The sequence below is a fragment of the Lemur catta genome, chromosome 5 (genome assembly GCF_020740605.2).
Source record: "Lemur catta isolate mLemCat1 chromosome 5, mLemCat1.pri, whole genome shotgun sequence".
Classification (NCBI taxonomy): domain Eukaryota; kingdom Metazoa; phylum Chordata; class Mammalia; order Primates; family Lemuridae; genus Lemur; species Lemur catta.
In genome coordinates, this window is record NC_059132.1 from 53,712,413 (window position 1) to 53,734,576 (window position 22,164).

The following is a 22,164-nucleotide window of genomic DNA, read 5'->3' on the forward strand; positions in this document are numbered from 1 at the left end:
TCCTCTTGCGTCAGCCTTCCAAGAAGCTGGGACTACAGGGGTGCACCACCATGCCTGGCTCATTTTTCTATTTTTGGTAGAGACAGGGTCTTACTATGTTACTAAGGCTGGTCTCAGGATCCTGACCTCAAGTGATCCTGACACCTCAGCCTCCCAAAGTTCTAGGATGACAGGTGTGAACCACCACACTCAGCAGTTTGTTTTCTTTTTAAAATGGACTTAGCCATTTGTCTTCCAAAATTTTATGGAGTTCCTGAAAAAGCAATCCAACTAGAATTTTGATTCACAGTCCATTGAGAGTATAAATTAATTTGGGAAGGGTTGCAATCTTTATACTCTTAAAGAACATGTTATATATTGATATCATTTTCTATGTCTCTTATAAGAGTTTTAGGGCTTTCTTAAATCTTTTTTCCAGGGTTGATATACTCTTGGTTAAATCAATTCCTAAATATTATATTGTCTTTGTTACTATTGGAATAGTGTCTTACTTTTTATCACATTTTCTGGATGAGTTCAATGTGCAAAGACCAGTATAGCAGAGCAGGAGATAAAATTGTCACTTTGTCTAACTTAATTACTCCTTCCTGTTAACAAGAGGAGGTCTTCCTGAGCTGAGCTTGGCTGGGAGAATGGCCAGCTGAGAAGCTCTTTCTCTCGTATTTCTCAATCTCTCTTCAATTCCCCTTTTTTGTCATACAGTCCTCTTTTTCAACATGGAGTACCCACTCCTTTCCTCTGCAAATTCTACCCCTCCTAACCAGAAGAGGAGTTCTACCTCTTGGATTCCTGCTTGCTTCTTGCAAATGCCCAAACTTCAGTTGGTCTGATTGGAGGTTCGGAGCATGGGTAGGGTGGGGGATGAGCTCCAGTTCTATGAATAAGAACAAAATCAGGCACCTGGTCCAGTTTAATTTCTTCATCTCCACCAAGGAGCACACTGGCTAACCCCAACTGGTTTCTTTAGTAATTGCAAAGAACACCTTGTCAAGTGGAGCATTAATTTTCCTCAGGGACCTCACAATGTAATCTCATGTGAAGAAAGAACGTCCCTACAGTCTATGTGACTTTGACCTTGCCCCTTTCACAATAATGAGCTCCGGCCTGGTTGTGTAATGGAGCCTTTTACTCTTTCCTGGACCTGATATATATTGCGACAGTCATAACACTAGCCCTAAATGACTCTCTTTCCATCATCCCCAATGGGAAGCACCAGTTCTGATTAAGTTTCTACAGTTTGTTTTGTATGGATGTCAAAGAATCTTTTAACAGGTAGGATGAAAATGAAAGGAGCAAGGAGAGTTTACCAGAATCTCTCTCCTCACCCTAGGAACACTGTTGAAATCCTTGATTGTCTTAGTCCATTTTCTGCAGGTATCACAAAATACCACAGACTGGGTAATGTATGAATGAAAGAAATTTATTTCTCACAGTTCTAAAGACTGGGAAGTCCAAGAGCATGGCGCCAGCATCTGGTTAGGCTCATCTCATAGTGGCAGGCATCACATGGTGAGTGAGCCAGAAGACAGAGAGGAAATCAAGCCAAACTCATCCTTTTTATCAGGAGTGCACTCCCACAGTAACCAACCCACTCTTGTGATAACAGCATTAATCCATTCGTGAAGGCAGAGCCCTCATGTTCTAATCATCTCTGAAAGATTCCACCTCCCAATACCATTACATTGGCAATGAAATTCCAAAATGAGTTTGGCCAGGGACATTCCACCCACAGCAGTGATCCAAAACTTCCTTTCTCCCTACCATTCCAAGATCAACCTAGAAAGACTACCTGTCCAATAGATAAACTTCTACATGCTGAGAGGGGCCAGTGAAGGGAATACAAAACACTCGAGGGTCCCAGTTATCAAAATGAGGCTTAGTTGCAAAAGAACTGGATTGTTCACAGTACTACTAAATTCCTAGCCATTTACACGTAGAGTGGGCCCACCCTAAACCTGAAGAACACTCGGAGGACACTCCCCCATTCATTCACAGCTGTTTCATGCTTCTGTGCCTTCAATCAGACTTTTCTCCCTTCCTTCAATCGGTAACCCACCCAAACTTCAATATTCAAAACACTCCTGGTTGGGAATCACTAGGTTAGAGACACAACATCCAACTGTAAAGTTTATAGTGAAATTTAGCTGGATTTTAAAAACCCAACTCCTTCAGGACCTTATATATGACCCTGTTTTTACAACGGAATTTACCACTTCCTCTCCTAAATCAGTGTGTGCCACACTCAGGCAAACACATCCATCATATTCAATTAGGCAACAGGAGAAGAATCTCAAGGAAATCCAATTCTCTCCTCCTTCCTCTCTCCCTTATACCGAATTGTGGCTTAAAGCAGCACTCACTATTAGTGATACTTATTTGGTACTTAATTGTCCTCAGCCTTATGTCTTTCCTTAAATCTGTTCACCCTTTCCCACTGGGCTTTGTCTCCAAAACCAGACTGTGAGCTCCAGTCTGGAAGCTGGAAGACCTGCACCTGTGCGGGAGGACCTGTACCTGGTTGATTCCTCCTGGTCTCTCCCAATGCGGTGGTACAGACTTAATAATTCTCAGTATATACTGAGATGAGCTAACTAGGCCAACTCCATTTCTAAAACTTCCATGCAGATCTGGGGTGTGATAGCAACCCTGCAATTCAAACCTGGTTTCCTGAGCAAGCTGTTTATTCATGGACAGGTTACCAAGGGCAGAGAGAGTGTTTACATGTGCATTTTAAGTCAGTTTATCTACACATTTCCTATATCCCCTTGGTCTTGCCTTTTCTCTTTGAAAAAGGCATTCCTGTTTCACATTTTACTGTCACTTAAGACATACTCTAGCCCCCATAATGGGTGCCCAAGGAGCGGATATTTTAGCCCCAAGGATTTTTAAGCCCCCTGATGAATATATCATTACAAATTCACAACAGTGAGGCGCATTGTTATGTTTACAGCAGCCTGCAAGAGGGACCCTGCTGAGCGGTGTGGAGAGAGTGAGGGCAATTAATTGATGGAGTGGAATTGTTAACATTCTCTCAGTGTGCCCAAGTAGGGCTCTTGACTGGCCCGCTGGAGAAAATAATCGAGGGTGGGGGAGGATGGAGGGTGGAGTAGAGGAGAAAAATCTCTCATTAAAACCCCAATCAAGCCATTTGAGCATGTTTTTTCCCACAAGGCATTTGCTTTGAGTCCAGAATGCTACACTTGTTGAATGCTGTTATCATAGTAAATCTCTGTTCTCTCCTGAAACCTGAAATTATTTGCTTTCCTGGGGAGATGTTTGTGTGAGGTGTGTATTGGGAAACTCATATGCCGGATCCCCAAGAGAGTATATGTTTGCACGGCTATGTCTCTGACAATGTGCAATTCTGGGCGGGTGCACACGTACATATATTGTGATACAGAGATTCGGGTGTTACAACAGAATAGGGACTCTTATTAAAACACATTCCAAGTTTTTTCCTTTTTTTTTTTTTTTGGTATTGGAATGAAAAAGAATTGTATGTTTCTCAAAAATGATTATATTAGTGCCTAGGAAACCTTTTCTTATGTAAGACTGCTGTTATAGCAGATGCTGATCAGACTGCACGCACAAGGCTCCTTTGTGGAGCTTCCCTCCATCCTACCACGACCCTAAGAAGCTCCCAGTGGCCAAGTCTGTTCAGTGTGATCCTGGATCCCCAGACAAGTTGCCTGGGATAAGAGGGGGCACCAGACCTGTTCCAGACCACTGACAATCCCAAATTCCAGCCCCCAGGACTTTGGAATAGGAATTAAGAGGTAGACACTAGGGTGTGACCGTGTGTTCTACCAGGTAACTGCAGCAAAAACAAAGTCATCCAAGTGAGAGAAGAAAGGAAAATGAAACAAGTGTACAAAAAGAGACAGAAAGGAGAGATGGAGAGAGATTGCTGCCTGGCTACCCAGTGGCCTAACAAAGGAGCATCCTGTCTCTAGAACTGACCTGTCCGACTGACTTCTGCATCTATGGAGCAAGGGCCCTTCACTTACGTTCAGGGCCAAGGAAGAAAACTCAAGAAAGAAAACCCCACTGAGGATCCTAAGAAGAGATTCTTCACCTTGACGAGAAATATTCCTGAGCCTCCTACGTTATGTCTACCTCCTCCAACAGTAAACTTCTAGCAACAAAACATATCATCAAACACATGACAAGTATCAGTGTATTGTCATCATGATGAAATTTGACCCATATCAAAATAGGTCCTCAAAGACTCCATGCTCTACATACTTATCTACCCATGGTACTGAGAAACCGGAAACCTGTCAGTAGAAGGCCTGGAGGCGAAAGGCTAACTCTGTTTGTGAACACATTCAAGGTATCCCTAAATATCGATATTTTACAGAGGTGAGGTAATGTGAGTGGTATTAAAAGAGCTGTCTGCTTCCCCAAATCCCCTGCTCTTCCTAGCCACTGTGTTTCTATTTATTAAGTTCCATTATCACAGTTATTCCTCTATGTTATTATGATTCTTCTGTTTTCAGAAATTTCTGTTTAAGATGCAAATATCGTGTAGAAGATTTTACACACTAAACCAGTAACATGAGAGCATGAATTCACTCATCAGATTAGTTACTTGATATTTTTAAAAGTTGAGGATCAGGGCTATCAGACGGTAATCTTTAATGGGCAAGAAAACAAGATTTCCCTCACGTTGGAGAGAATTGTTGTGTCTCCACTATATGTCCAAGATTCTAGTGGGGACACATAATTCTGTTGCTCCCTCAGGAAGCTGGAAGCTAATTGGGACTGGGGCAGGCAGATGCTTAACAGCCGCAATACACTGGAGTATGTGCACTAATTGAGCTGTGTACCTGATACAGCAGTGGTACCTGGGATGCGGTGGGGGCACAGAGAAAGCATTTCATAGATGATATGCAGCTTGGGCTGGTCTTCAGCATGGGTCAAAGCCCATGAGGCACATGTTCCTTCCAGACAGAGACACCAGTCTGTGCTAAGGAGGACTGTGGTATGGGATTTGATGTAGCTTTCCATCAAATAGGAGGGGGGAGGGCCTGGAAGGAAGGGATGAGATTGTCATAGGGGCTGGATCGGAAAGGCTCTGCTATGGTCTGAATATTTGTCCTCTCTAAAACTTATACTGAAACTTAATCCCCAATGTAATGGTATTAAAAGATAAAGACTTTAAGAGGTATCGGGTCTTGAGGGCTCTGTGTTCATGGACAGATCAATTCATTCAGTGATTAACAGGTTATCATGGGAGAGGGTTAGTTATCACGAGAGTGGGCCCGTTATAAAAGCCAGCTTGGCTCTCAGTGCGCTCCTCTTGCCCTGTGATGCCTTCCATCTTGTTATGACACAGCACGAGGCCTTCACCAGACACCAGCCAGACGCAGCCGCCCGGTCTTGGACTCCCCAGCCTCCAGACTGCAAGAAATAAACCTCTTTTCTTTACACATTACCCAGTCTCAGGTATTCTGTCATAGCAACAGAAAATGAACTAAGACAGGCTCTTGACACATACCAAGAAATTTGGCTTTTTTTTTTTTTTTTAACTACATGCAGCCCCTGGAAGCTTTGCTAACTCTAACAGGCTATCTGCCAGCCAAAGTAGAATACGTGGAACCAGGAGGAACCATGAAGAGTTTGCTTCTGAATCTCACAAGGACTGTAAACAGAGGCCTCCCAAGGGAAACCCAATGTAGCTCTTTCTCTCAGCCTTCCTGAGTCCTGGGCCCTAAGCCCCAAGGTCACAAATACTTTCTTATGAGTTTGTCTTTCTTTTCTGTCATTTTGGTTATTTATAGGGCTTATCACACATGTGCATGACTTCCTATTCGCAACACTTGTAGCCTTATCTCCCAAATAGACTGACTTTTAGGTAGTTTTACGGTTAATACTTAAAGGTTTCCCTGCATTTAGACTCAACTAGTTAACTCATTTAGGCATGCTAAGGTCCACGTACATGTGGTGCTATTTATGCCTATGTCTCAGAACATAGCAACATTTACATTAGTTAGTGCAAAGCTGCTCACTTTTGCTCATAATCAAAGGATCATTTAGAGCCATTCAAAACCAATCTCTGTAATGTATTTTAAAGAAGGGGAAAAAAAAAGAAATTGAAATTTGTTTTCTTATTAGCAAAGGACACCATGAACAAAGCTAACGAATAACATACTGGAAGAAGATGTTAGCAAAGTCAAAACGGACAGAGGACTGCCATCTAAACTTTATAGAAACTCTCGCCAGCCTGCAAGGCTGGAGCAGCCATTCCGAAGGAAATCTGGCAGTACACCTCCAGCATAAGGTATGCATATGTTATGACCCAGCAAGCCCACCTGAGTCACAGGGCATACGTACGTGCTACTGATTCCTAGGGATTCTCCCATAGGTCCAGGGGGCACGTGTGAAGATGCTCATGGCAGCATTAGTGGCAGTGGGGAGTTGGAGGCAGTCTAGGTGCTTGTCCCTGTGGGAACAGATGAGGAAAACAAAGATGCACGAGCTGGAATGTGCACAGCAGTGAGAAGATGCGACTTCTCCCCACACAGAGCAACACGATGATGGTAACACGCTGAGCAGAAAAAGTCAGAAGCAGAATGAAGTTGTTTCTATACCATGTATGTACATTTAAGACGCATGTTTACAAAACAGAAATATATGTTTTACAAGAAAATAGGCAAAGAAAATAATACACACAAACGTACTATACTGGTTGCCTACAGAAAAGACAAAAAGAGAGGTGGGGAATGGGAACAAAAGGAAAGTGAGCAATCAGTCAAAGAAGGGCCTCCGAGAGATTAAAGGCCACCGTGTGCCATGCCAGGACTTCTGCACCTGAGGAGCCAAAACAACACAGGACAGAAGAAGCCACTGGCTGGAAGGTCCTTGAGGAGAGGGTTCAATGAACTCCTTTCTGAGCCCCTGAGAGCACACAGCACTATGTCCCATCTTCAGGCAATGTCTATTCTTTGGACAATAGGTATTTGATTGATCAATATATTAACAAATGTGTGAACAAAAGGGACTCTTAATGTAATAGAGGGTGGCCAGCAGACAAGGAGCCATTCTCTAGAAATAAAGAATCACTGTTGCCCTCTTCTGTGCCAAGCACCATGGTAGACCCTGGGACTAGGGCAAGTGAAGAGGGACAGTCCCTCCCCTCGTGGAGCTACACCACGCCAGGGAAATGCCTGAGCCAAGTAGCAACCGTGACACATTCTATGTTGACAGCAGCAACACAGATAAGATCAGGGGCCCTGGGGACGCTGAAGAGGGGCTCCTAATCCAGCTGTGGAAGTTCTGGAAGAGCATCCCAGAAGAGACTGACGCCTGTGCTGAGTCCCAAAAGATAAGTGGAAGTTACACAAGCCAAAAGCATGGAGGAAGCAGAGCATGAGGATCAGGGGAGATGGCACAGGCAGGGGCCTTATGGCACTAGTGCCTGCTGCAGACAGGCCTGTCACTCCGGCCTTGAGATGCAACATAGCAGTTACTTTAACAGGCAGAGCCGCGCGGCATTATTAGTTAGTGTTACCCAGTCCTCGTCATCAAACAAAGAACTAATCCTGGAGTCAGAAGGAAAACCGCCCTCCAGTTCTCTTTTCAGAGCAAGCAACTATGCACATCCAAGCAGACATCACCTAGAGCGTCCAACAGAAGTCAGTACTTATCATCGTCCTGCGAAACCATTTCAATTCGACTTAAGAGCCATATAGAATTCGGAACGGACAGGCTATTAGCCCGCCAAGGCAGTTCACATTTCTACAGTTTTCCTTGCATCCCATGATTCTAATTCTTCAGTGTGTATCAACACAGGTGCTCACGGCTGCTACACTTACAAGTCTCACTCTAGAAAATGTTATCGTGTGTGTAGGGCTTTGGGTTTGAAGCAGCTTGATGCACTGAAACTAAGAGTCATTAGAAATACCATTGCTGGAAAGAACATACAAGACCATCTAGTTCAGAGGGTCTCAAATTTGAGTCTGCCTCAGCTTCCCCTGCAGGGCTCGTTATAACTATACAGATGGCCGGGCCCCACCCAGCGTGTCTGATTCAGTATATCTCCGCCGGGGTTTAAGAATCTGCATTTGTAACAAATTCCCTTAGGATGCTTTGCTGCTGCTGGTCCAGGGACCACACTTTGAGAACCACTGAACATCTTTCATTTTATCGATGAAGGTACAAAAACCCAGAGAATGTGAGTGATGTATACAAGATCACACAAATTCCTGGCAACCAAACCCAGGCCTTAGGAGAATCTAGTGGATGGGAAATAAAAAACTATGAAGATTTTTGAACTAAAGCCCTCACTATTAGTGGCTTCATAGGTGCATGTGAGACATCTTACCTTGTTCTCACAACTATCTTCCTGCCCTTTCCTGCAAGCCTGAGAAGTACCACCACCAACTGGGTGGGGCTGCAGCAGCAGCAAAGGAGGTGGAGGTGGATACTAGGCACCAACAAAGCCCTGCACATCCTTGCAAGCCGCATGCTGGTGTTACCTAGTGCTCTACCTCCAAACACTGCACGGTGCTCAGGGCCTAACTCAGAACTGTGGGAACTGGTGAGGACTCAGTGACAGCTTTCTTCCTCGTGCTCATGACATATTGAAAAGGCAAAAACGTGTTCCTGCAAATCAACCCGACAGAGCCTGCTCCCCCGTCAGTCCCCAGTACCTACACAGGGATGGCTGTTTTAGCCTGACAAACCCACTGAAACCCTTGGAGACCCAAAGCAATGCTGCCAGCCCCGCTCTGCCATTGTACCCCTGCCATTGTGCAGGTTGTATTCCGGGAGAATGATGGCCACAGCACTTGTGGGACTTTCAATGCTTTAAACAAATGGGGAAAAGGAGGAGAAAGAAACAAAACTAAACAAAAGCAACCACAGGCGTGTTTACCGGAGAGAAGGCTTAATGGGCTGCAAGAGAAAGAGCAGGAAGTCCGTGCTTTCACTCTGATTTGTCAGCTCAGCGGTGAAGAGCCTACAGTGGACAGAGATTCTGGCGTGCCACCCTCGCTTTGTTGTCCACCCCTTCCTCTTTTTTATGAGGAGTTTGATGGGGGAAGACAAGTAAGTCATCAGTTGGGGCCCTGGCCATCATCAATGTCAGTTATTGAGTTGAGGGTGCATTGTTTAGGCATTAAGAGTTCAGAGGCCAAGTCTCTGACTATTTATCATACCTGGGGCCCAGAATACTGTGGGCATCGCACACTATTAACTGATATTTGTTGTTTAGAGCAATCTAATCATTACAAGATTATTTTTGTATGGACCGTACCATGATGTATTATTACAAAGACGGAAATATCCCGCTTTGCAAGAAGCACGATTCTGAATGACACCAAAAAGATCCTAGTCCTGTCCATTGAACAGTTCTGTTCAATGAGATGTCACAGTTACACCAGAGCTGCTGAACAACTTGTGTTACCAGCCATAGGTTTGTTCCCATTCGCTTTGGGGCTACATAGGTATGTGATATTTTTTCTCCAGAGATTTTAGTCATGGTGTGACTGGGTTTATGTATTTCATTCCAACAAATCCTGGTTTTAGTTGAGTAGCTGGTAGCTGAGCAGGCCATATAATAATTATTTTGTTTCATCCTATGGCAGATATTTTATAAAATATTCATAGACTATTATTTAAATCAATTATCAACTTAATGTTGGGAGCTGATCGCTAGTGGATAATTGTAGCCATCTGACCACCAGCCTGAGCTATAGCTCACTTGACCCCCTGTGGCCACGACTGAAAAGGCTGAAGCAATCAGCCGGGACCCCATCTGCTAAACCCACAAAGGTCTTCCTTAGAGAGGTGTTGCAGGCTGGGGCTTCCAAGGTTGGTTCCAGAAGGGCAAAAGCTCTTTGCTTTGCTTTTATTTTTTATCTTAATAGCCCAGTTCAGATTTTTGAAAAGTGGAGGCTCCGAGAACAGCAGCACACACCACGCTGAGCTATCACCTCGTGCTGTGCTATAAAGAGAATTAAAACCTCCCTCCCAAATTAAGTCTGTGCTTGTGGTTTGCATCCTTCCCTCTGCTCCCCCAGCCCCCAGCCTCATGCACACAAGCAGAACTTAGATGTGGTTTTTAGGGTTCCCAGGGTCATCGCCTAACCACCTAAAACTTGTGTTAAAATGCCCTCTATATAACTCTTTACACATTTTTTTTTAATTGTGGGAATGGCTGATTTACTCCCAAAGAATGTTGGAAGATCCTCAGAGCTGTGCAAAGATTCCATAATTATCAAAAATTGCTAAGACAGCTTAACCCTTACGTAAAATATTATGCATACAAATGGGTTTATTTTGAACCAGTTCACACTATTAAACTTGAGTCTGGTACGAGCTTCTTCCCAAGGCAGTGCTCAATAACAGCACAGTAGCAAACACCTTGGCTATATGTCTTCCTATTTGGTTGGCTTGTTTTATATCTTTGCATGTTTAAATAGGCAATGGGAGTGCTAATTAAAATGCAATCATGCAGATAAATTATACCATGTTCCTAAAAGGTAAAATGAAAACCTTTTTGATTTCAAAATCTTTGCGCTATCCAAGGCAAAAAGCAGAGTGTGATCCTGAACACAAAGAAACCCTTTCACAATGATTGCACGTTTAAAACCAAAATTCATTTCTGGGTTTGTTTGCTTGTTACCTATGGAATGTGTAACATATTAATTGTGAGTAATTTCTTGTGAGAATGAAGACTCAGGGTTTCTAGTGCAAATGTTCAAGTTTTAGGTAACTCTGAATAATTTGTATTGTCTGTGTTCTACCTATAAAGTGGAAGGTATTAATATAATGTACTTCCTAAAGCCTACTTCGGTCTAGGGGCAAGAGCAACCTCCAAACCAATGATGAAGGCTCATCCAGTGAGTTCCCTATTGCACCTGTGGCTTCTCAGCTCTCAGGGGAACTTCACTGCCAGCAACCAAGGATAAAAACAATTAGGCTGACATCCAGCAACTATTTCATCTCTCTGAGCCCCAGTTTCTTCCCCTCTCAAACGAGCCTCAGCAGGGTGTTGTTAACTGCTTTTGAGATTAGAGACCCGTTGGAGAATTTGATGGAAGCCATTGACACTGCTCCTAAGAAACAGCAGATGGGCACATCTCCACAAAATTTCACACATGAATCCTCTGATGCATCCTCTGATGCATGTCCATTGACCTCAAGTTAGAACGCCAGGTCCCTACCAGCATAGACATTCCATGTGCCTTCATCCAAGATCTTGTTCTGTGCTCTAACCTGCCCCCTTTCTACCTACACACTGCACATTGCAAAGTTAATCTGTTCCAAAAAAAAAATCATATAAAAATGAATCTTTGCTGCAGGATGCGGGTATTCTGCTGTGTATGGCATTGACAGCCCAGGAAATAACTAGAAACCATTCAAGTAACACGACCAGTTTGAAATCATGGAAAGCATGAGACAGTCAAGGAGTTCTCGTTGGCCCACTCACTCCTTTTAAGGCATGCATTTTCTCATGGGCCTTCCGTTCAAGGTCACAGTCTGTCCCATAGATTTGCACGACCTTACAGTTTCCTGTCCCAGGCTCAGACATGCTCATAACCTGCTTTGTTATCTAGAGGAAGACCCCAGGTTGGGTGCTTGGTTTTCACCTTTCAGCTTTTGATCCACATGTGTCCAGAAGTTTAAAGTGTCATCCTGAGCTCTCCTCTCCCCTCTCTCCAGGTCAGTTCTAGGACAGCATTTCTCACGGAATGTACCCCAAAACTGCGTTGCATGGCCAAATGAATCTGGGAATTTCTGCACCTTGGAAATTCTCAAAGCATTTTATCATATTAAAGGTTCTGAGAAGTCCTTCATAAGGAAACCAATTTAACTTTGTTTTACCCAATGTTATAAAAATTTATGTGATCATAGAATAATATTTTCTATCACATTATTAGAGTAGACTTAGAGACACTCAGAGATCTGTTTTCTACCATGTCTGCAGCTAAGGACTCTCAACAAGCTTAACCTAGATCCTCTGTTTACAGGGTTCGTTTGTCATTCCTTTCGTCTAAACATCATTTTGTTCAAAGACCTCTTAGGCCTTTCCCAGCTTTGCTCACTGGTGTTGTCAAGCCACCTGGGTCCATTTTCCTCCACCAGCAGTTCATAGCCACATGCCCTTTTGGAACTGACAATGCACATTTGCATATAAAAAGACAGTCACCATCCTGTCCAAGAAATAGCCCCATTGTCTCCCCTTCAAATGTGTTTAAATAGAATCTCAGCGACTGGGAGCTGGGAGGACTCTGAGGGATCACCCCATCATTCTTCTGACTTCATAAAGAGAACATAAAGAGGACAGACCCGAGAGGTTAAGAGACTTGACACAAACAAGGCTGGAGCTCAGATTTGTTGATTGTCAGTCCGGTGGTCCTAGGAAGTGGTTCCAGCGTCCCAGAGGCACATGAAGAGTGAGCTGCATCTGACACAACACCAGTTAGCTACCCATCAATCTACCCAAACCTCAAATCACACTCAGATGCTTTCTTGAAAAAGATGGGCTCAGAGATGAGCAGTTAGACTTTCTTAAGGAATTGAGGTACTGAAAGAGCACCAGCTGAGAGTTAGGAGGCTGATTCTAATCCTAATTCTCCCACTAACCGGCCACAAGATCCCCCAGTCACTGCGCCTCATCAGCTAGATGGCAACAGATGAGACAATGACCTTCAGGTCCCTTTTAGCTCCACATTTTAGGATTTGGTGATTCATTTATGATTTTGTGTTTTTTCTTTGGAATTGCTCTGTCCTTGTATCTTCAACATCCCTCGTTATGTTTTAACACACAAACCTCTAGCCCATGGCTTGGGGCCCTTTCAATCCATAATTATCCAGTTTTAGAACGGAGTCCTTTTTGTCCTATCATGGGCATTAGATAAATTTTCTCAAGATTCTTGAACAAAGTGCTTTTAGAAAAGTAAAATAAAGTAAACCAGGTATCCACAGGGGCTGATTTGATCTTGAACAGATATCAAAGCCCTCATCTCCTCCTGGAATCTCAGCACTAAATAGCTCCCCTATACTCACCCATATCCATTCATTCTCTCTCTACAGCAAGGCCAGCGCTCTCAGGGAAGGCCGAGCCACGTTGCACGTGAAATCTACACTCTTCCACTTGGTAGTCTCAGCGGCTTCCTGCAACACAAAATCACAGTGTCATTAGCCTCAGATTGTTATGACAAGGTCTCCTAATTTAAGCCCGTGACAGTGCTTTTAAATCACAACATCTATTAAGTTGTTTCATTTATTTAAAGAGTGTCCACTGCCCCCAGGGCCTCTGGGCACAGGCACAAAATGCTGCTATCAACAGGAGTCCACAGAAGCTCTCAATAATCAACTAGCTGCTCATTATCACACTTTCACCAGTAACCCTAAGTACATCGACAAGGATGCACTATAAGAAACATATGATTCTTGTTCACACTTACATAAAATAGTGACAGTGCTGTTAGTAATTAGTTACCAGATCCTCAACTGCGTTGTTCTTTGGCATTAGTAATATGCCACTTGAAGTTTTACACCAAATTAACATTACCCACATTCAAGTATTTCAAAGCCCTTTGAAAATGTGTTATCCTTCTTTACACACAAAGACGATTCGCCTGAGAAGACGTGCATTCGAATTGTTTCAGTGGCTTCCAGCCTTGAGTTAAATGTGTGTAGAGACATCCATTTCCACCTGACCCATCGTGGTACAGGATCCTTCTGTTCTGACATTATTAGCTGAAGTTAAGGCGTTTCATCCACCGTTATGAAAAGTTATTTCACTATTTGAAGATAACTCACCAGTTTGGGAAATAAACTTATCAATATGTAACTCTGTCAAACCATCAGCCTAACTAACAGATTACGGTGAGTGAAAGCAAATTCTAACTCGAACCAAAGCACTTACTCTACTAGGACTCAATCTTGTTCCACAGTCAGCTCATGGACAGAAATAACATGCCAGAATTTGGGGTATAATATTAAATAGTTTTGTAATCAATGCTAAGTCCCTTAAATTCAGTCTCTGTTTTTCTATTTGTAGAAAGCTAATGATATCTGTTTTTACCTAAATTTCTTATGAAAATGAATGAAGTGGCAATTACAAGAATTACTTTCGTTTAAAAAGAAAATGCTTCTGGAATAAAAAGGATTAGTGTAGATTAGGCAGGATTCCAAAACCAGGCTTCAAATTCTGTTCCAAAAACGTGAGTGACTACATTGTTAAAAGGGAAAAAAAACAACTGGATCTAATTCCCTTTGAAGTAACCACTCCCACCTTAGCTTTATAAATGACCCTATAGACAATGTGTACATAATACCCAGGGATTTATGTTTGTTTGTTTTCCATCGACACTATAAGTCAAATATTTTCCATTGACACTGTAACTAGAAAATAGGATCTAAATCTTGTCGCTGGTTAACATAGCCTTATAAGAGCTGGAGTCTTATAGCTTCTTTTCCAAATGAAACTCTCAGGTCTCTGACTACCCATTTCCAACCGAAATACGAATGTGTCAGTTAGCTAACTGGCTGAGAAAGGACACATTGAATCCTGAAGCTCCAGATTTCACCATGGGATTAAATGTTTTAGATGCTATAAATGCACATGCTAGAATTATATTTAATCATTTTCTTTTCTGTATTCTAATTTAATCAAATGCTATGTTGTTGAATGTGTTGTCTTTTATGTATGAAAATTCTCTTGATTCATCAGTAGAAATACATGGTCTTGAAGCTTTCTCCTACTAGAAACTCCACTGCATTACCCATCATTTCACCAAATTCCTCTTGTGACCATATGGAAGATGCCTGGTTGGATTAAAGGGGCCCCTCTGTTAAACTGGAAGAAGTTTGGGGGGAGGGTTTGCATTAAGTAACATGAAAGAAATTTAAATTCATGATCTTTGATTCTTCTTATCATGGTCTAATAAACTGAACTAACCATCTCAGATATTATAGGAATGTAATCAAGTATTTATTGGGGAAATATTACCATAAATATTTATTTGAAGACTGTATTCTACATTCTAATAAGTTTTTACTATGTTGGCAAACAGAAAAGAATTACAGGACTAGTAACAAATGTTTTGTTCCTGCAAGTAATTATTTCACTTAAAACAAAATGCTCAACTTTTTTTTTTTCTTTCCACAATGTGAATTCTTTGACCCTTTTTGGATGAAAGGCTTAGATGATCTGTTGTCTCTAGCCAGAATGACTGCATATATTCAATAATATATCAGTTTCATAGAAACCGCCATAGAAAAGGCACATATGACAATAAATCATTTTGGGAACTTCCTGAATCCCAGCCAAGTTGTAGACAATAAAAGATCCTGCTTGTAAAGGCAGCTATAAAAGTTAATTTCATACAGGTTCCCCAGCACACATGCTACGGTTCAGCTCCAAACAGATGTGAGCTTGGAACAGCAATGGAAAATGGCATGAAGCATTTTCTCTAACTTTCCGTATCAGGAGATCCAGATACTTCGTGTTTTGTGTAACCCTTGGTCATTAACACATTGCAGCGGGTATGAAAAATGAATTCTTCAAGCTTTTCTAATGCCCGAGATACTGCTGTTTGCAGTCTGAAGTATTCCTCCACAGTGGAGACATTATCCATCAAACCAGACATGCAGAGACTGAGAAAATCCTTACAGAGCAAAATAACAAAGACAACAGCAGACATTTGGAGCGGCATTCTGAAAGAATCTCTTGAAACAAGAACTTTTATTTATTTCCTTCTTTGTTTTTGCCTGTAGATGTCCTAGCAGATGGCTGCAGAGACAACTGTCACCCCAACTCATCCACGGAGTTGCCAGGAAGAGGAGATTTGGAGGAAAGCGAAAGGTTGAACTGAAGCAACATAAACCAAGCTATGTGAATCGATTTAAAATTTGTCTGTTTGTCAAGGATCACACTTGTCCTTGGTCACTAACATCACTCTAAACTCTTTCCTCACCCCTGCCAAGGATCACCATTCACCCTTATCTATTCCTAAGATTCCCCATGATTTTAGGCTAAAACCATGTTTCTCCTGATTTTAAACAATAGTCAGGTTCCCGGGAAGTCACATGTTTCTCTGAATTTTTGTAATTTGAGCCATTCTCTATGCACCAGCAGAGCTTCCTGTTAAAGGTTCTCTGGAATCGATTTGCAACAATAATGATCAATCCTTTGGTGCATCTTTGGTTGGAATGGGGATTTTCAAAATGTAGTAAAGATGGACTGTCTTTACAAAAGCCCTGTCAACCTTCAGTCTGCAGAGCACAGCTGGTGCTTGAGACATTGTAGGACAATCAAGTGCCCAAGACTGAGTGAGGGCATCATTAACATATTAATCGTATACCTGAAATTAATTAAAGCTAACCTGGGGATTAAGGTACTCTAGGCCAAAAAAAAAAAAAAAAGTAGAATGATGATGGATGATGTTATGTGGTAAATATTTATATCATCACGTCCTATACCAGCAGAATGCTTTAAAATTACAAATGACACTTTCCATTCATTATTTCATATGAACCTCAAGCCAGCCTTATAAGTTTGTGAAAAATTCTTATTTTGTGGAAACAGAGGCTCTGTGATATTAGGTGACAGGGTTAGTTCATTCCTGCTGCTACAACAAAATGCCTCTGACTGGGTAATATATGAATAAGAGTAGTTTATTTTTCACAGTTCTGGAAGCTGGGAAGTCCCAGATTAAAGCACCAGCAAATTCAGTGTCTGGTAAGAGCTCACTTTCTTTTTTTTTTTTTTTTTTTTTTGAGACAGAGTCTCACTCTGTTGCCTGGGCTAGAGTGCCATGGCGTCAGCCTAGCTCACAGCAACCTCAAACTCCTGGGCTCAAGTGATCCTCCTGCCTCAGCCTCCCAAGTAGGTGGGACTACAGGCATGTGCCACTGTGCCTGGCTAATTTTTTCTATATATTTTTAGTTGTCCATATAATTTCTCTCTATTTTTAGTAGAGACAGGGTCTTGCTCTTGCTCAGGCTGGTCTCAAACTCCTGAGCTCAAAGGATCCACCCACCTCGGCCTCCCAGAGTGCTAGGATTACAGGCGTGAGCCACCGTGCCCGGCCCCACTTTCTATTAATATTTCCAAGATGGCACTTTCTCTCAGTGTCCTCACACAGTAGAAGGAGCTATAGGTTAAAAAGAGACAAACTCACTCCCTCAGGACCTTCTATAAGGACACTAATGTCACCCTTGAGATTAGTAGAACCTTCATGGTCTAGTCACCTCCCAATGGCCCCACCTCTTACTACCATCACCTTGGGGTTTAAGCTCCACCATATGAATTCTGGAGGCACATATACAGCTGACCCTGGAACAACATGGGTTTGAACTGCATGGGTCCACTCACACACAGATTTTCTTCTACCTCTGCCACGCCAAGACCACCTGCTTCTCTTTCTCCTCTTCCTCAGCCTACTTAATGTGAAGAAGATGAGGATGGAGACCTTTATGATTATCCACTTTCACTTAATAAATAGTGCTATAGTTTGGACATTTGTCCTCCCAAACCTCATGTTGAAATTTGATCCCCAGTGCTGGAGGTGGGGCATAATGGGAGGTTTTTGGGTCATGGGGGTGGATCCCTCACGAATAGATTCATGCCCTCCCTAAAAGGGGGTGAGTAAGCTCTCACTCTTTGTTCCCTTGAGAGTTGGTTGTTCAAAAGCGCCTGGCACCTCCCTCCCTCCCTCTTGCTTCCTCTCTCACCATGTGATCTCCGCACACTTTGGTACCCCTTCACCTTCTGCCTTGAGAGGGAGCAGCCTGAGGTGCTCACCAGAAGCCTAGCAGATGCTGGGGCCATGCTTCTCAAACAGCCTGCAGAACTCTGAGCCAAATGAGCCTCTTTTCTTTATAAATTACACAGCCTCAGGTATTCCTTTCCAGCAACACAAAACAGACTAAGACAAATGGTAAATATGTTTTCTCTTTTTCATGATTTTCTTAAAAACATTTTCTTTTCTCCAGCTTACTTTATGGTAAGAATACAGTACATAATACATACAACAGATAAAATGTGTGTTAATCAATTGTTTATGTTACCGGTAAGACTTCTAATCAATGATAGGCTTATTCACAGTTAACTTTTAAAGGAGCCAAAAGTTATACTTGGACTTTTGACTGCACAGTGGGGTTGATGCTCCTAACTCCCCCATTGTTCAAGGGACAACTCTACATTCAAACCATAGCAGTGACAAGCCCTAAAAGGACAAAGGAGACAAAGGCCACAATCCCAGGGGCGTAGCCTGGAAACGGCAGTAGGAGTCATAACACAACTCCAGAGCACCACTCACATTGCATCCTAGCACAGCTCCCACAGGGATGTTCACACAGAAGACACGGGAAACAGGGTTCTTCTGTCAGCTCAGCCACTGACCTGCTGTGATCTTGGCAAGTCACTTTAACTTTTGGACCTCCTTTTCTCATGTTTAAAAGTGAAAAGTCTGGGCTATAAATGAACCCTAAGGTCCCTTACGATTTGACCTTCTACATGGGTCCTCTGGGTGGAGGTGGTAGGATGAGCTGTATTGATTGGGAAATGTGCTTGCAAGACTTGGGCGGACAGTGCCCTGCCCCTTAGGCACATTTTGCCATGAGCACATTGCATTTTAAAGAAATAGGAACATGCGTGTCAAGCTGCAGGTGTAGTGAGCTCAGAGCCAGAGGGCATTTGACCTTGTACCGGGGTGACAGACAGAACTGAACCCCATGCAGGCAAGTCAAAGGGCAGAGAGAAGTAAGGTTAGACTCACTGGCCTCTGTACGACTCTCAGTGGGTCTCCCCTGGGCTTGGTTCTCAGATTATTGGTTGATTTTCTCAGAACCGAGAGAATGTGGTTTTGCTTCACCAAAAAGGTCAGAAACCAAATATCTACCCTTATCCTAGCCTGATGAACTAAGCCCGTTGCAGTGTCTCTCTCCAGATTCCTCCTGCCTCTCCTCTCTACCAACTGGACCCATGCCACAGGCAGGGACAAATCTCACATCCCAGCCAATAGCTTACTCTCCTCCCTCCCCCATTTTGCAACTCAGAACACAGCAGGTCTCCATTGGCAGATTGTCAGAGGGTATTAAAGGTCCTGGCTGTTTAAACTGTAGTCTGTGGCATTCAATAGCAGTAGGACTGGATTGATATCCAGACACTGCAATGAGATTCCTTCATTTAGCAATCCCATGAAAACCACAGCCCTGTGTTTACAATAACTAGAACATCTATATAGCTTGTAGCAATTTCTCTCTATCATCATCTGTTGTCATCAAAACAGACCAATTTACAAGATCATAGAGCTAATTTTGTTTTATTTTACTTAATGGGCTGGCTCTTTGGAAACAGACTGGATATTCTATAAGGTAATAAATGGGACGTTAGTGGCAGGAAGAATTCTCAGCTGGCTCCCAAGGCACAGCTTTCTACCTGGCAGGATATGGATCATTGGTTTCCAGTCCATATTACTTCCTAGAAGGTGTGGGCTGCAAAGGAGTTATTCTTTACGTATTCCAATGCTGGAAATACATCTCTTTCAGCCCACAGAGGAGCATACGAAACCAAGCAGTATCTAAACCAAGACCAGGTCGTTTTGAAAACAACCTCCATCTTTAGTCATTCAAATGCCTTGCAGCATCTCCACAGAGCAACCTTGCAAGATAAGAATCCAGCTACGGACTTCCTATTTGACGGATGAAGGCTCTGACACAGAGAAGAGATGAGCTCTTTGTCCAAGAACACACTCGTGGGTTTCAGACTCTTTGCTTTATATCACCAACTCTGGGTCGACAGCCTTAAAAACCGCCCATTTGCACTGATCATGGATTTCCTTTGATCTTGACATTATTTTCAGCATTCTGTAGGTAACACAGTAACGCCCTGGTGGTTCCCCCAAGCAAGTAAACCTTGATAACATGTTAACCCTTTTTAAAACTTTGGCACCTAGACACAAGATTTCTAAAGTTGGCTTCTCATGGAGGGAGAAGGAAAAAGTCACACATGAGTATGGTTATCCAAAAATTTCCCCTGGTATTTTCACCATTACTGGGCAGAGATTTTTTTTTCCCAGTTATAAAATGTACTTTATTCCCAAAACAACTGTATAAGTCTTATGCCTTGGGAAAGAAAACGAACCATGAAGACATCTCAAAAGACAATCCCAAATACTTTTACAGAACATCTGTTACATCAGAAGGAGCCCAGGCACAGAGTTTTATAGTCCCAATCCAACCACCACAATTAGTTTTGTAGCTGATTGTCAAAATGCCCAAGATGATACCAAGCCCTTCAAAGTTGTTTAAGATAAGCTGACGCTCGAGTAGTAATAGTCTTAATACAACCTAGCTCTGTACAATGCTTGGGAGTTGACCAGGTACTTTCAGATTTGTCACACTGAATCCCCACAATCTGTCTAAATTGGCTTCTGTCATCCTCATTTTGTAGATTAACAGCTGTGACCAAAAACAGGATTCATCCCAGTCTTCTGAATCAAAGTCTAAAGCTCCTTTCGCTGCACCAAAGATAAATCTCAGCAGCTCCAGGTCTATTTACAATATATACTGGGGAATCCTAAGTCAAAAAAAAAAAGAGTAACTTTACATTTGTGAAATTGTCTATGAACTCATTTTTAAAATGGGTAAAACATCACCATACAAATCAAGAGAATTAAGTGCTGAACATGACTACTTGGCTGTTCTCCCTGAGCTTTGAGAACTTGCACAATTCTGTGCCCATCTTATAATGCTTTCCCAACAACCAACCAACATCACTCCAGTTCTCTGGGGCAGAAATCTTTTGGCTCTCCCACGGTTTGCCTCTGTATTTCAGGAGATTTCATCATCTCACTTCATCTCTGTCTCTAATGTGCCTCCAGGGAAGGAGACTCCAGATTCTGGGTATAGCTCTACACTGCCAACAGCTGTAGGATACAGGTGGTTTGCTAATGGTGTTCAACAGTCACTGCTCTATGTCCTGAGACCTCCTTGCAAAAGAACAACTCGCCCCACGGACTACCACAAGAATGCCACTCCAAGCTGCCCTGTTATGGATGTAGCAAGGGAAGGCCAGGTATAGACTTGACCTAGAGACAACAAAGGCAGAGATGTTCAGGCAGCAATTGACATTAAGTGTTTGTCTCCTCAATTAGAATTTTAATCTTTCTTCACTGGTTGTTTTCCAACTCCTAGGACAGTATCTGGCAAGTAATCAGGGTTAATGAATGTCTGTTAGAAGGGAAGGGAAGGACAGAAACATAGAAAGAGGGATACTAGAAGGAAAAAAATGGAGAGAGGGAAAGAAGGAAGGAAGGAAGGAAGGAAGGAAGGAAGGAAGGAAGGAAGGAAGGAAGGAAGGAAGGAAGGAAGGAAGGAAGGGAGGGAGGGAGGGAGGGAGGGAGGGAGGGAGGAAGGAAGGAAGGAAAGAGGGACAAATCAGTGCTTATTTTTCTAAGGCTGCCTCCAAGGAAACAGATCAGGAATAAATATTATAGGTTCAAGTTTGTAAGCTTTTAAAACCAGTTTTGTCACAATGTGCTGCTTCCTGGGGATTTTTTTCCCCACCTCCCTCCCCCACAGAGTCAGCACATCGAGCCTAGAAGCAAGTATCTCCATCTACACTATAAACAAGAGCATCTGCCACTGGGAAGGAATGTCTTCATCATGGAAGAAATCCACCATCTCCCACTGTGTCTAACTTCCTCCAGGTTTCCTCCCTTGGCCCTGGGAGCCCACACAGCTTTGGGCCTGCAGCCCTGAGGGAGGCCTTCCAGCTTCCTGGGGCGTCCAGCCTTTCTGTCCTGCCTCCTAGCTGCACTCTGGAGCCCAGGCTTGGCTAGTCTCTCTGGCCTTTGCTTTGCTTGTGCTCCACCAGCCAATGGATGAGCCAGCCCAGAACACCAAGCCTGCTCCCTCCTGAGGCCATATGTTTTCCATCTCGTGTCCCCACCCTTCATCAGGTGGGTTCTGTTTCCAGCTTATAATGGGCTCCCTCCCTGACATTCTCAGCCTCCTCATACAGCTTCTAAATAGCTTGGGTATCATGTTCTCCAGCTCCTTGGACACCTGGTGATTGCCCTCAACTCCTGATTTCCCAATTCAGCAGAATCGGTACCACTTAAAGAGGTATTCATTGCAGAGAGGGAAATCTCTCCTGTGCCATTGGTTGCCTGAGCCTTGTTCCCACCTCCTCTGGTT

General features: G+C 43.0%; 1 long non-coding RNA gene across 4 annotated transcripts in view; it reads right to left on the reverse strand.

Moving 5' to 3' along the window:
- Positions 1–22,164, reverse strand: part of LOC123638290 — a 49,252-nt gene that overhangs the window by 8,836 nt on the left and 18,252 nt on the right. For all 4 annotated transcript variants that reach the window (XR_006735295.1, XR_006735294.1, XR_006735293.1 and 1 more), the window contains exons 2-3: positions 13,018–13,125; positions 6,337–6,445 (exon numbers count right to left, since the gene is read on the reverse strand). This is a non-coding gene — a long non-coding RNA (uncharacterized LOC123638290). The remainder of the gene's footprint in view (positions 1–6,336; positions 6,446–13,017; positions 13,126–22,164) is intronic.